Source organism: Ceratotherium simum, chromosome X (assembly GCF_057802395.1).
Source record: "Ceratotherium simum simum isolate JZ-2026a chromosome X, ASM5780239v1, whole genome shotgun sequence".
In the NCBI taxonomy this organism is placed as follows: domain Eukaryota; kingdom Metazoa; phylum Chordata; class Mammalia; order Perissodactyla; family Rhinocerotidae; genus Ceratotherium; species Ceratotherium simum.
In genome coordinates, this window is record NC_141940.1 from 103,548,245 (window position 1) to 103,561,099 (window position 12,855).

Below are 12,855 nucleotides of genomic sequence, written 5' to 3' on the forward strand. Positions count from 1 at the left end.
GCAAAAAAATATCTTACATCAACAGACTTAACTAGCAAAAAGAAGGTCACATGTCAATGGAAGAGGTAACCAATCCATGCAATTTCTTCCCTCCACTCAAAGTCTTAAAGAATATTGTTATGTTTTTATTCTAAGAAGCAATGAGAATTTTAAAGCAATTTCTCTCCCTTGTTTCTCATGTTGATAACTCTCTGGCTCCAAATCCTCAGATTGGAACAGGACAATGTGTCTGAGGACTGTGGGTAGGATCCCTGAACCCAAGAGGAACCACCCAGACAGAGGTTGATGAAAATGGTTGCAGGGGAGAACTCTGGTGCTGCCTTCAACTGAGGGCATTGGGGCAAGGTATAAAGGAAGGCAAGTAGAGGTCAGCAGGAGAGGAGGGAGGAACAATGAGATAGGGAGTTTGGGGAAAGATGACTAGGAAGCCAGCAACTTACCAATTTCTCCTGTTAGGCAGGCCTTGGGGATGACTTCTTGTTGGGGCCATGTCCATCACTCAACTCCCAGACACCCAGCATTCTGGCCCACATATGCTCAGCTGAAAGTCCTCGAATACTAGAGATAGAGGAGACGGGCAAGCGTTCAGAGCCATAAATGTCTGTCTAAGACAATTGCACGTCATTTTATACATGCACAAGAGAAGAATCTCCAAGGAAATTGTGATAAGGATAATGAGAATATATTGAACTAACTTCTGCTCTAAAGAACAAACAACTCCTGGGGCCCGCCCAGTGGCGCAAGCAGCTAAGTGCGTGCGCTCCGCTGCAGCGGCCCAAGGTTCGCTGGTTCAGATCCCGGGCGTGCACCGGCGCACCGCTTGGCAAGCCATGCTGTGGTGGCATCCCCCATAAAGTGGAGGAAGATGGGCATGGATGTTAGCCCACGGCCAGTCTTCCTCAGCAAAAAAAAGAGGAGGATTGGCAGATGTTAGCTCAGGGCCGATCTTTCTCACCAAAAAAATAAAAAAGAACAAACAACTCCTTGAGAATAAGTTGGGTGCCTTTGTAACCCACCGAACTTGACATTCCTTAAGGTCTCTTTTCCCTAAAGCACTGTTTCTCACACTTTAAGACACTACACATCCCCTGGAGATCCTGTTAAAATGCAGATTCTGATTCATGGGTCTGGGCTGGGGCCTGAGACTCTGCATTTCTAACAAACACCCAAGTGATGCTGATGCTGTTGGTCTGCAGACCACACTTTGAGAGGCAAGGTCCTAAAACAGGAATTTGTTAGTGATCATAGGAACCTGATAGAACCCTCTTATTAATATTTTCAGATTGTATTTGAGTATACACTAATAGTCTCTGGAAGATACAAAGACACTATCAACAGTGATGGTGGGAGGTGGACACTGGCTGATGGAGGACAGAGGTGAGAGAGTATACATTTCCTGTATACTGTTTGTACCTTTTGATTCATGAGCCATATGAAGGTATACCCATCCCAGAAATTAAATAAATAGATTCACAACAAGGAGAGAAAAACAAGAATTCACTTATTATATCTGGTTTGTTCCTAGGGAGTAAAGCAGGCACCATTATAGTATGTCTCAACATTTTGATTCATTCCTTAATTTGGTACACAAAGTCAGCTCCATTGTGTGGAGCCATAATTAGTATCCAGGAAGCACTAGGCTTGATCACAAGGGTCCCTCATCTTGTCCTGCAGGTATTGATAGTGAGCGCTGTCACTGAGATCTGGGGCTTTTCAGTGACTAATAACTGATGGAAGGCTGCATATTTCAATGCAAGCGTGTATCTAAGATATAATTCATCAACAAGATAAAGAAGCCCATTAAGGTTACAGTTCCTTCCAAGTCAAGGCTTTTCCAGCATTAAGTGCAATCAAAGCGAAGCTGCTAGAATCAGGAAGAGGACTAACACATACATGGCACTAAAGTCTGAGTAGGAAAATGTAGATTTCAAAGGAGGGATGAATCTGTCCTTTAATCAAACAACCGATTTTCAAATACATTTTCAGACACTGATTTCTTGAACTTACAATTTATTCATAAGTAGAAAACGTGATTAAAAAGAGTGTTGATATCTGTCAGATATCTGTTGGTAAACTTTTTAAGGAAGTATGGTATACAAAGAAAAGTGCACAAATCATAAGTGTATAGATCAATGAAATTTCACAAAGTGAACACTCCCAAGTAAAAGAATCAAGAAATAGAACACTACCAGAACCCCAGAAAGCACTTCTTATGCTCCCTTCTAGCCACTGACTCCCACCCCAAGGTAAATTCTATTTTGACTTCTAACAATATGGTAGTTTTGTCTGGTTTTGAGCGTTACAGAATGGAATCATACCCTGTTGTACTCGTAAGATTTTAATCAGCACCTTCGTGATCCTCTTTTCTAATCAGTAAATTGTACATCTTTGTCTGTATGCTCAGAAAGGGTGGCCATGAGTGTCTGGCTAAGTCACTGATCAAAGCACATCCCTAAACCACTGTGTTTTTTCAAAAGAGTTGCACAAGAGAACATCTTCCCCCAAATTACGATACCTCTCTATAAAAAGACACATCCCAGGACAGCGTCTTTATCTCCATTCTCTTCCCAAGTCATCAATTTTAAATCACCAAATGACCCAGAGGCGCTGCAGATTCCAGGTCTGCAATTCTCTTCAGAGTCAGGGAAAAGAGCGGAGAGGATAAATCTTCAGCCTGTCAGCAAACCCTGAAACAACAGTATCCCTGTTAACCTCGTTAGGAAGAAACTCCCTTCTCCTACACTCTGGGGAGGAGAGAAGATGCAGTCCCTGAAATCAGATTATCTTCTCTGCTGGTGTAAGATAGGGCAAGATCAGGGGTGACTTCATTTAAGATTTAGCGGGTGACTAAATAGGGTGCCTGAGGAATGTCTTTTGGGTAAAGACAGTCTGAGCAGGAAAGATATATAAAGTGGCACAAAGAAGACTTCAGAAGAAAATGCTCTAAAGGCAATTGATGAAGTTGTTGACAGAACGGAGACTTGGAAATCTAGTTATGTGCTATGGGTGTCAGGAATCAGTGCTATTTACGACCATACAGAGGATATTGGGTACCAAAAAGAGAGCAGCAGTTTTACTTTCCCATTTTTTCCCTCAGAAAATCTCTCTGGCTGAAGTCTACCTCACTCCATGTCAAACCCAGTAAGACTGAGGGGATAATAATAGCCATGGGGAAGGATTTGAAGAACAAGAGCCCATTTTATCTCAGCAGGAGAGATGAAAGCTTCGTTCTTGGTTCAGAATGAAGTCGTCATGGCTCTAGAAGGTAAGGATTTAATACAAAATGTTTACTCAACGTGAAGTCCTTTTGTAGCGTCCATATGTACGTACAGAGCCTGACATCTTGATTAAGTAACATATCCCATCTTATTCTAGGTCATCAGCACCTGCTCGTGGTGGCATGGGGCCGTAAAAGGAAGCTGTGGCAACTGTGAAGTTTTCGGTCAGCAAACATACAAAGGGCTCCTACTTCGCAGCTGGCACTAATTGAGGTATATTCCCTGGTCCTAGGGAATTCACCATGGGGGTAGGATATGAGCATCCCCTAGGAGTTTGTTAGAAATGCAGAATCTCAAGCCCCTCCCAACTCCTGAATCACAATCTGCATTAGAATAAGATTCCCAGGTGGTTTACACCCATATTTAAGTTTGAGGAGTTTTGAGCTTAAATGACACTCTAGCTCGGTTATTCTCAACCCTGGCCTCACATTAGAACATCCTGGAGAATTTGAGAAGTCCTGGTTCCCAGTAGAGCGGTAAATCACAAGAAGACCTGGGATCAGAGCATTCCACGCATAGGGAATAGCCAGGGCAAAGGCCATGAGGTGGAAATGATCTTGGTGTATTCCAGGAACAGCAAGAAGGGCCAAATGATGGAGAAAGTGGTGGGAGTTGAGGTTAGCAAGAAAGGCCATTCCAAAGCTACTTTCAGGCCATTGGAACTAGGAAGGACTTTATTTGATGGGAAGTCATTGGTGGGTTTTGAACAGGGACTAGTTTATAAGCATTTAGTATGAAAAAATACTTCAGCCCTGAGCTAAATTGTGATGTTTTTTAATAGTGAGTTTTTTGACTCCCTTAGCCCATTAAACAACAAAACAAAACTCTTACATAGTAACTGAGAGTAGTCTCTTAATGCAGTGTAGAAACCAAAATTTTGTTAGGATAACAGAATTCACAGAGGAAAATGAATGAAGTAAACCTACAGGTTGGAGTCCTTGCCTGCTGTTGCAGGATCAGCTGATCAGTAGTAAGGGAGAGAGAGAGAGGCAGCTCCTCCATGTGGATGGGAGATTATTTACAAGGGAGCATAATAGATTGGATCCTCTTCCCAGCCTTCTTGGGCTGCTCCCTCTCCCACCTCCAACAATTCCTCTACTAAGTCCTTTTTTGCCAGACTCTCACTAATGTTCCCCTAGAGAAGTCACTTAACATCAGTTAGATCAGCTCTGAGTAGAGTCTGTGTGCACGGCCCTTGTCCTCATCCTGAAATGGGCCTGCCTCGCTTCTCCCTCAAAATCACATCTTGGTGTAAGGGGGGGGGGCAGGCACGGGGATGGCAGTGCAAAGTCAAAACAAGTGAGGGATGGAGAAGGACACGGTGCAAAGTCAGGGAGATAACTCTCCAAGACTGTTAAATCCAGCAAAGACAGTAAATACCATTCAACCAAGTTCTCCCCACTTCATAGATTTGGAAACTGAGACCCAGAAAAGTGAAGTTATTTTTTTGTCAGGGGTGTAGAGCTAATTTGTGGTCAAATCCAGTCTAGAACACAGGCCCTTGATGAAGTTGCCTGTCCTCTGAGGAGTGCCAACCCCCTCTTCATGAGTACAGTTTGCCTCCAGAGAGCCTGGCATCGTCCCACCCCTTGAGCCTATGGCGTGGATGTCGATCCTTGTCCATGCCCTTGGAGCTTCTGTGACTATCCCAAAGATTCTTACTAGAGTCCAGGAAATATATGTAAATGTCAGAGGACCCTTAGAAGCTGTGGAGTACAAAGAACTCTCAACTTACGGGAAGGTTCCAGGAGCTTCCCCAACTTCATGGACCTGAGCCATTCCAGCAGACCAGCAGGAAACCCAAAGGAATCAGAATTTATAAGACCCTTCAGAGGCGGATGCCAGCCCAAGAAGGTCCCCTAGGACTTTGCAAGTTACCTAGGGTAACTCTGGACCCCAAAAACAAGCCCCAACAATCAGCATGTAGTGCAGCAGCCTTTACCAGACTTGTATACAATGGCCCCCACAGTTAGGCAAATTCTGGGCAAAAGCAGTGTGATTGGACCCCCAACGCAGGAACCACTCAAGGTCCACTACCCCCGCACCTACTGTAGCTTTTGCCGCATAACAAGCCACTCCAAAATTTAGTGGCTTAAAATAATACGCATTTAGTAATTCTCCTGATTCTGTGGGTCGGCTGAGAGGTTCTTCTGGTCTGGGCTGCCTGGTATGGTTTCACTCACATGTCTGGTAGCTGGCAGGGTGGTTGGTCTGAGGGGCCGCAGCTGGGATTGCTCATCTCCGCTCCATGGAGTCCGGTGAACTAGCCCGGGCTTCTTCACGTGGTGGACTCAGGTTTGCAAAGAGCACCAAGAGAGGGCAAACTCCAAAGGGAGGTGCTATTCAGGATTCTGTCAGATTCGCTATTGTCCCATGGCCAAGTCCAAACTCAAGGGGTGGGAAAATAGACTCCACCTCTTGCTGAGAGGAGCAGCGAAGTGAACTTGCAAAGGGCGTATATACAGAGATGGGAGGAATTTGTGGCTTTTTTTGCAATCAACCACGCTGTTTGTGACAGAAGAAATGCTCTCTAGGAGCACGTTGTCCAGAGCCCTGTGGACAGAAACCTCCTTCCTCACCCCATGAACGATCCAGTCCTTCTCTTCCTTGTTTCCCACGGTCGCTTGCTTTGCCTCTTAAGTTATTGGGTCCCACGGAGACATGGCAATATTCCAACATGATGAAATTCCAATAAAAATAGCCAGTGTTCCATATTATCCACTGATTTATATATTATATCCATGCACTAGTTGTTTTTATTCTCAGGGTCATTAATGCATACAACAAGTAAAAATTTTTTAAAATGTGTTAGTTTCTCTATTAAAGATGATTTACAGGACAGTTTTACTCAGAGAACCTACTTATAGGCAGTGGCTTTCTGCCCAATAGCAATGCTACAAATTATATTTAGCAAATCAACATGCTGTAAGACAGTAGCAGGCTAAATTAGAGCTATAATGCTTGGCTAGTTGTTTACTGCTTGTATTGTGTATTTTTCACACATCATCGTGTGGATGTTTAAATGTCAGGATTGCATTTACACTTGTGTTGTCTAAAATAAGAAAGCCATAACCAGGAAATTCAACAATACATTTTCCTGTGCATGCTCTATTTTCTCTCTGGCCAAGTCCTCAACTACTCAGAAAACACACGACCTAGCATGCATTCTGGAGTATGGGAGTGGGATGGTGCCAAGGAGGCTGCAATTTTTTTTTTTCATGTTGCAAGTTTCTAAGAATAATTAGGTTCTCATTGGTACTGGCGACATTCAATATATTTAAATTTGGAAAGACCTAACTTTGGTATTCCTTCTTGCTGTATAGGTCTAGAACTGTATGAAATAGCTTAGTCAAATGCAACCCATCCATTGCAGTCATAAAGAGAACAGAGAAAAACCATCAGGGATCTGTTCCAAATGCTAATCTCCTCTCGGAAGTAGCTCTCCAAGTAATATGTGAATTCATCCTTCTATCAAAAGCATCCATGAGATGTATTAGCTACCCTTCCAGGTCATCTGTAGGTGTCCCATATGTGCATGCATGGAGGTAAGTGTATCTGTGTCTCTGCACAGGAGAATATTTTTTTCTTCAGATGTATAGTTACATGAAGTTCCAGCCTCTTTCTAAACATGTCCTCTTTCTGAGTTTAGATACGTCATTAATGATATAATACAAGGGTTGCCAAACTTTTCCCATAAAGGGCCAGATAATAAATGTTTTAGACTTGGCAGGCCCTACGGTCTCTCACAACTACTCAACTCTGCATTGCAGCGTGCAAGCAGCCATAGACAATCTGTAAGCACATGGGTGTGGCTGTGTCCCAAGAAAACTTTATTTATGGACACCAAATTCTGAATTCCATATAATTTTTACACGTCACGGATGTATTATTCTTTTAAAAATTTTTTTGCAACCATCTCCAATTGTCAAAACCACTCTTAGCCCTTGGGCTGTACAGAAACAGGCTGTGGGTCAGATTTTGCCCGGGAGCCATAGTTGACTGACTCCTGACCTAGGGCATTAATTAATGGAGCAATCATCTGACAAAGGAAGCAGCCATTCCAGCCTTGAGCTCTCCAACTCCATTTTGACATCTCTGTTTTCTCTATAAGTACATTTCTCTATGAAAGCTAATTTCTTAAAATTTTTAAGCAACTCTGCTTTTATACATAACCTCAGGGAAGTATGGCTTCTTTGTGTCTCTGTATTTTTTTAAGTAAAGATAAAAGCCATTTGATAGCAAATTAGTTTTCCCTTTATTTGCACATAATCTTGTGGGTTTAGATCTTTCCTTTTCCTTATTTATTCCTTACAAAGCTTCAGATTTCTTTGTCTGAGTGACGTGACAACGATCTGTGAATTGGCAACTTGAGTAATAAATCACTAAGTTGTGGGACAAAACTCATTCTGATAATAGCAGCTCATTCCTCCATCCCAGAATCAGCAAATTCCATCCTTCCATTATGCATTGTAGTTCTAGCCCTATGTTGTCTTTGATTATAGTACATCATAAAGACCTGTGTTCAATCTGATCCTTTTTGATTTTCCAATTTAGATCTCAAGAAGGGAATAAAATCAATGTCAGCGTTTTGCCAGTGGTAGTACTTCAGACTTTGTTCAGCATTTTTTTATAACTTATGTTGCTCCATATTCTGAGGATACATAGAGAATGTTTCACAATGTTTGCATTTATCTCATTGGATTGAATGTTTCTGTCTGATACAGAGGAAGCTGGATGCCTCCATGTCCAGATCAAATTGCTCCACAGTTTCTCTCATTCCAAATGGATTAAGCAAGTCTAATTAATTTTTTAATGTTATTTTGCCATCCAATGCCTTGTGACTGTTTTTGGTAAAAATATTAAGCTGGATTTATTTAGTAGCAGCTTTAACTTTTTAGGTGTCTGTTTGAATACTAAACCTGTTTTGATTCTCTTTCCCCACAGTCAAGGTGACACGACATCAATCTATTCTGAGTGGCTTAAGGCTCCCCTGAGGTTCTTTTGAGGTACTTCTGCCAAGGTATTATTTACATCTGCCTTCATTCCTGTGTTATAGAAACATTTACCACCTAAAAAAAATTACATGAATCTATATTTTTCAATGTAAGCCTTTTCCTTCTTCATTTTAACCATGAATTCAATTAATTCAGTGATTGTTGGGGACTTAACAGGGCACTGAATTTGGCACGAGGTATCATGAAAGGTACAGATATGAGTGGGATATGCCCAATCTCAAGGCATTCACACTTATCCTGAAGAAGAATAGCCCAAACACCAATAACTACTAAATGGGGAAGAATATGCAGACTGGGTTTAGATGGAGGATTTTAGGTAATGGAGAGATTACTTACTGCAGGCGTCACAACGTCAATTTGAAGTCTTCTTTGCTGTTCATATTCAAGTACTGCCCACTATTTCCCACTTTGTTCTGGTAAAGGAGGCAGCCTCTTTCTGCTTTGGGGTCAAATTATGAAGCTTTAAGCTATGAAATTAAAAATGCTTATTCCCCACACCTACCAAATTTACTCAGTATTCTTGTAGAGGAAAAAAAGCAAGGCTAAGAAGGGATGCTGTTTGAGACATGACCGATTTTCTGTTTTGATAATTTAGTGCAGTCAAAAATTTGCTCGTGAATTACCAGAAAAGTAAATCCATTGAATTGAAGAACTAGTGAGACTATTTTGGGAATGTAAATTGAATTGATTGTTCATCTGAACTGACTGCTCAGCTCAAACTGGTAGAGTGAAAACCTCGTTCGGTTCAGCATGGGCACAGACGGCTGCAGGTTAAAGCTATGTCTAGGAAAGCAGAGGTGCAGATATAAGGATCCGAGGTGAGGGAAGGTAATGGGGTAAGCAATCAAGATGTGGCAGATCTGAGATGTGGTCAGGGCAAGCAGTGGGCCCAAACACGGGTATAAACATCAACCGAAAATCTAAACCGGAGATCCCAAAGGAAGGCATTCTGAGGGACTGAAGGAAAAGAGCAATTCAGCAGAGAATCAAATCAAAGGTGAGGCCTTGATAAAAAGAATCAAAGGCTTGTTTTCACCTAGGACTTTTTACTCTCCTCCTGCGAAACCCTGGACCAAACCCTTGGGCTGTTCGAAAGGGCTGATGATTATGAACATTTGACTCCAGTAAAGAGAAAATTAAGAGGATTGTAGTTTCCTGAAGCAGAAGCTGAAGAAAATATTCTTTCGTGTCTCTTTTTTAAGCCTATCAGCAGAAAGATATTTTTAAAAGGCAGACACCATCATTAAATTAGCACCTAATTTAGCAAACTCTGAGGTTTGACTATTTGGATTAAACTTCAGCTAAAGATGGATCCTGATACTCCTGAGAAAGGCCATGGGATGTAGTATAAATCAAGAGCTTCAAGCTTTTAGTTCTAACTCTACATGTACTTAAAGGGCCAATACGGAACTTGAAATAGGTATACATTTTCTTCTTCTCTCTTTCCAAGCTGGCACTGTTTCTCTTCCTTATAAAGGACTTTATGTGAGAGTCCTCTGATAAAAGGTATTGCTCTGATAAGTGCAGGTGCTACCAGAACATAGCCCATCACCACTAGCTCAGCCATGAGGAGTTGTATCTACAGATCGCAGTGAAATTGAAAAGAGCAGGAATTGGCCCCGTGGAGGGATCTAATGGACCGGCAGCTGTCAGTTCATTGTTTAAACACTTGCTGTTCCTCAATGGTGATTTTTTTTCCCCCAGAAACTGGCTCAAACCAACATATGACCCTTTTGTATAATCTATATAGACTGTTGGTTTTACTGCAGAGCACTGGAAATTGAAAACACAAAAGCTTTCTTTGAGTGTTAAAACAAAGCAGCTTCTGACTTGCTCTGAAAATGCACATTGTGGAGATTCTTATCTGGATGGGCCTTTGATTTCCGGCCCAGTATAGAGGAGGATGGTCTAATAATAAAACAACAAAGCAGTTTGAGTAGTAAATTCACGTAGAGTTTTTCAGAGAATGTGGAGATAAAATCCAAAAAAGAAATTCTCAAAACAATCCCCAAACCAATAAATTCCACTCCTCCACCTCCCACCTGATGAAAATGAAAGCAAAAAAGAACAAGCTTCCTTGTATTAGTAAGAGTAGGTTATTTGCTTTCTTTTTTTAAAAAAAAATAACAATTATTGGCTATCTCGGATTATTAAAAAAATATATACTGATTGTAGAAAAGTGGAAAATCCCCATAATCCCACCACTCTAAAATAACCATTTTTTTCCTATAGCTATCTATACTGTATTTTTTAAATGAAAGTTTTATCATGCTGTGTGTACAATTTTACAGGAGTAAGTTTACTCTTGAAAAGGTAGTGAAGGTCAGTTGAATCTCCAAGAAACATCAACTGTGAAGGTTAGTTGATGACAACAGTTCTCACTTCTCTGATACGTTTTTTCTTCCATGGTTTCTGCCAAATGTAATACATCTTGCAGGATCAAAAGAGACAGTGACACTTTAACAAAGAGAAAAATCAGTCGAGTTAGACGCACTGAGAATCAGGGTGAAATTGAATGCTGGTCTTAGCCTTTTGGCAGTTCCTCTATGTTAATCAGCAAAAAATGTTGTGAGATTCTCATTTTATCCTATTCTACCCCAAAACCAATCTAACTCCCACTTATCTGGGCCCCTAAATGATCATGAATGCAAATAGAAGATCTGCTCTAGGAGGAGCTGGCTGAATCCAAATAAAATTTCTATGGCCTGTGAGTATCAGTGGATGTGAGTGCAAGTGTGTATGTCATTGTGTGCATGCATACCTGTGTGCACACACTCATTTGTAATGAGCACCCCAAAATAAAGGCATTTTAGCTTCCTGAAGGGCAACTCTAAGTAATCATGAACTCATTACGATAAAAGCTACCGTTTACTAAGTACTAAGTTCTGTGCCAGTGATTCTGCTTGCATTATCAAATCAAGATTTTTCCTGATCACACTATTAAAACTAAAACCTATCGCCTACTATAACACTTATCACCTTTTAACATACTTTATAATTTACTTATTTGTTTTGTCGTGGTGGTGTTGGTTATTATTATTATTATTGTCATTGTCTGTCTGTCTCCTGCTATGCCTGTTTTGTTCATTGATGTAACTCAAGATCCTCGAAGAGTCTCTGGCACATAGCGAAGGTTCAATAAATATTTGTTTAATGAACGAATGCGTGAATGCATTATTTCCTCTTTACAGCAACCCTTTGAGATTGACATTATTATCTCCATCTTAGAGAAGAGGAGGTTGCAAAGGAGGTTGCAAAATCTGCGCATGGTCTCATAGCTAGTAAGTAATAAAATTTGGTTTTGAAATCAAATCTCTCTAGACTCCAAATCTTGTACTTTAAAGAGTGGTCCCCAGACGAGTGCCGTTCTATGAACTCTCTGTTACGGTCAAGATAAGTGAAATTGAGAGTAAGCATTTGGAAACTTTTATAACAATTTGACATTGCTGCAACATCCAAGAAAGAGTACATCAGTGGACTTGTCTCGCTGAACAGGGCATGGAGCTGCACACAAGTCCTGCAAAGTGAGTCCGCATTACAATATGTCATATTTTAGGATTACTTTGTCAACTGTAACTCTGAAGTGTATAAAAATCAGAGATAATGTTGGCATTTATTTCTTTTAACAATTCTTTTACTTTTACAATCATTTTAATTTTTAGAGATTAATGTTACCAACTAAATTAAGGAAGTAAATTTGTGTGTGTGTGTGTGTGTGTGTGTGTGAGGAAGATCAGCCCTGAGCTAACATCCGTTGCCAATCCTCCTCTTTTTGCTGAGGAAGATTGGCCCTGGGCTCACATCCGTGCCCATCTTCCTCTACTTTATATGGGACACAACCACAGCATGGCTTGATATGCGCTGCGTTGGTGCACGCCCGGGATCCAAACCTGCAAACCCTGAGCCGCCGAAGTGGAGCACACTAACTTAACCACTATGCCACCGGCTCGGCCCCAGGAAGTAAATTTTAATGCTGAATTATATTTGGCAAAACAAGCTTCACTGGGCTTTTTTGTCAAGAAGACATACACCATTTCTGATTGTAGCAGTAGGAGTAAACTAAATGAGCCTGATCAAAGTGAGTCCTGAAAAATAGAGACCAAAGGAGTTTGTACTAGTTTTACTCAGAAGTATTTTCCTTCAAATGGTGAGTTCGATTTTGTAGCCATAACTGATGGTAAAGCGCTTAAAACAGAGTATATTACTTGTGGAGATTTTCTAGCTAAAAGAAGCAATGAAAATATCAAAATGTAAGCAGAATTTACATACCAAATATAGAAAAATAAGTTGAAAACCAAAAAAAAAAATCTTTGAAATAAAGAGTATTGAAATAGAAAGTCGACAGAAGCAGACATTCAGTTTTTCACATATAAACATTAGTGCTATGCAGCCTTCTTATAAAGCAGCCCTTCAGTTTGCTAAGACTAAAAATTCATATACAATTGCCAAGGCATTAAAGAAAGATGCAACAAAGACGTTGCTTGGAAATGTTGGGTGAATTGGTGGCAAAGAAGGTCGCTCAAGTATCACTTTCCAAAGACAGGAATGGGCTAGTTTATAGA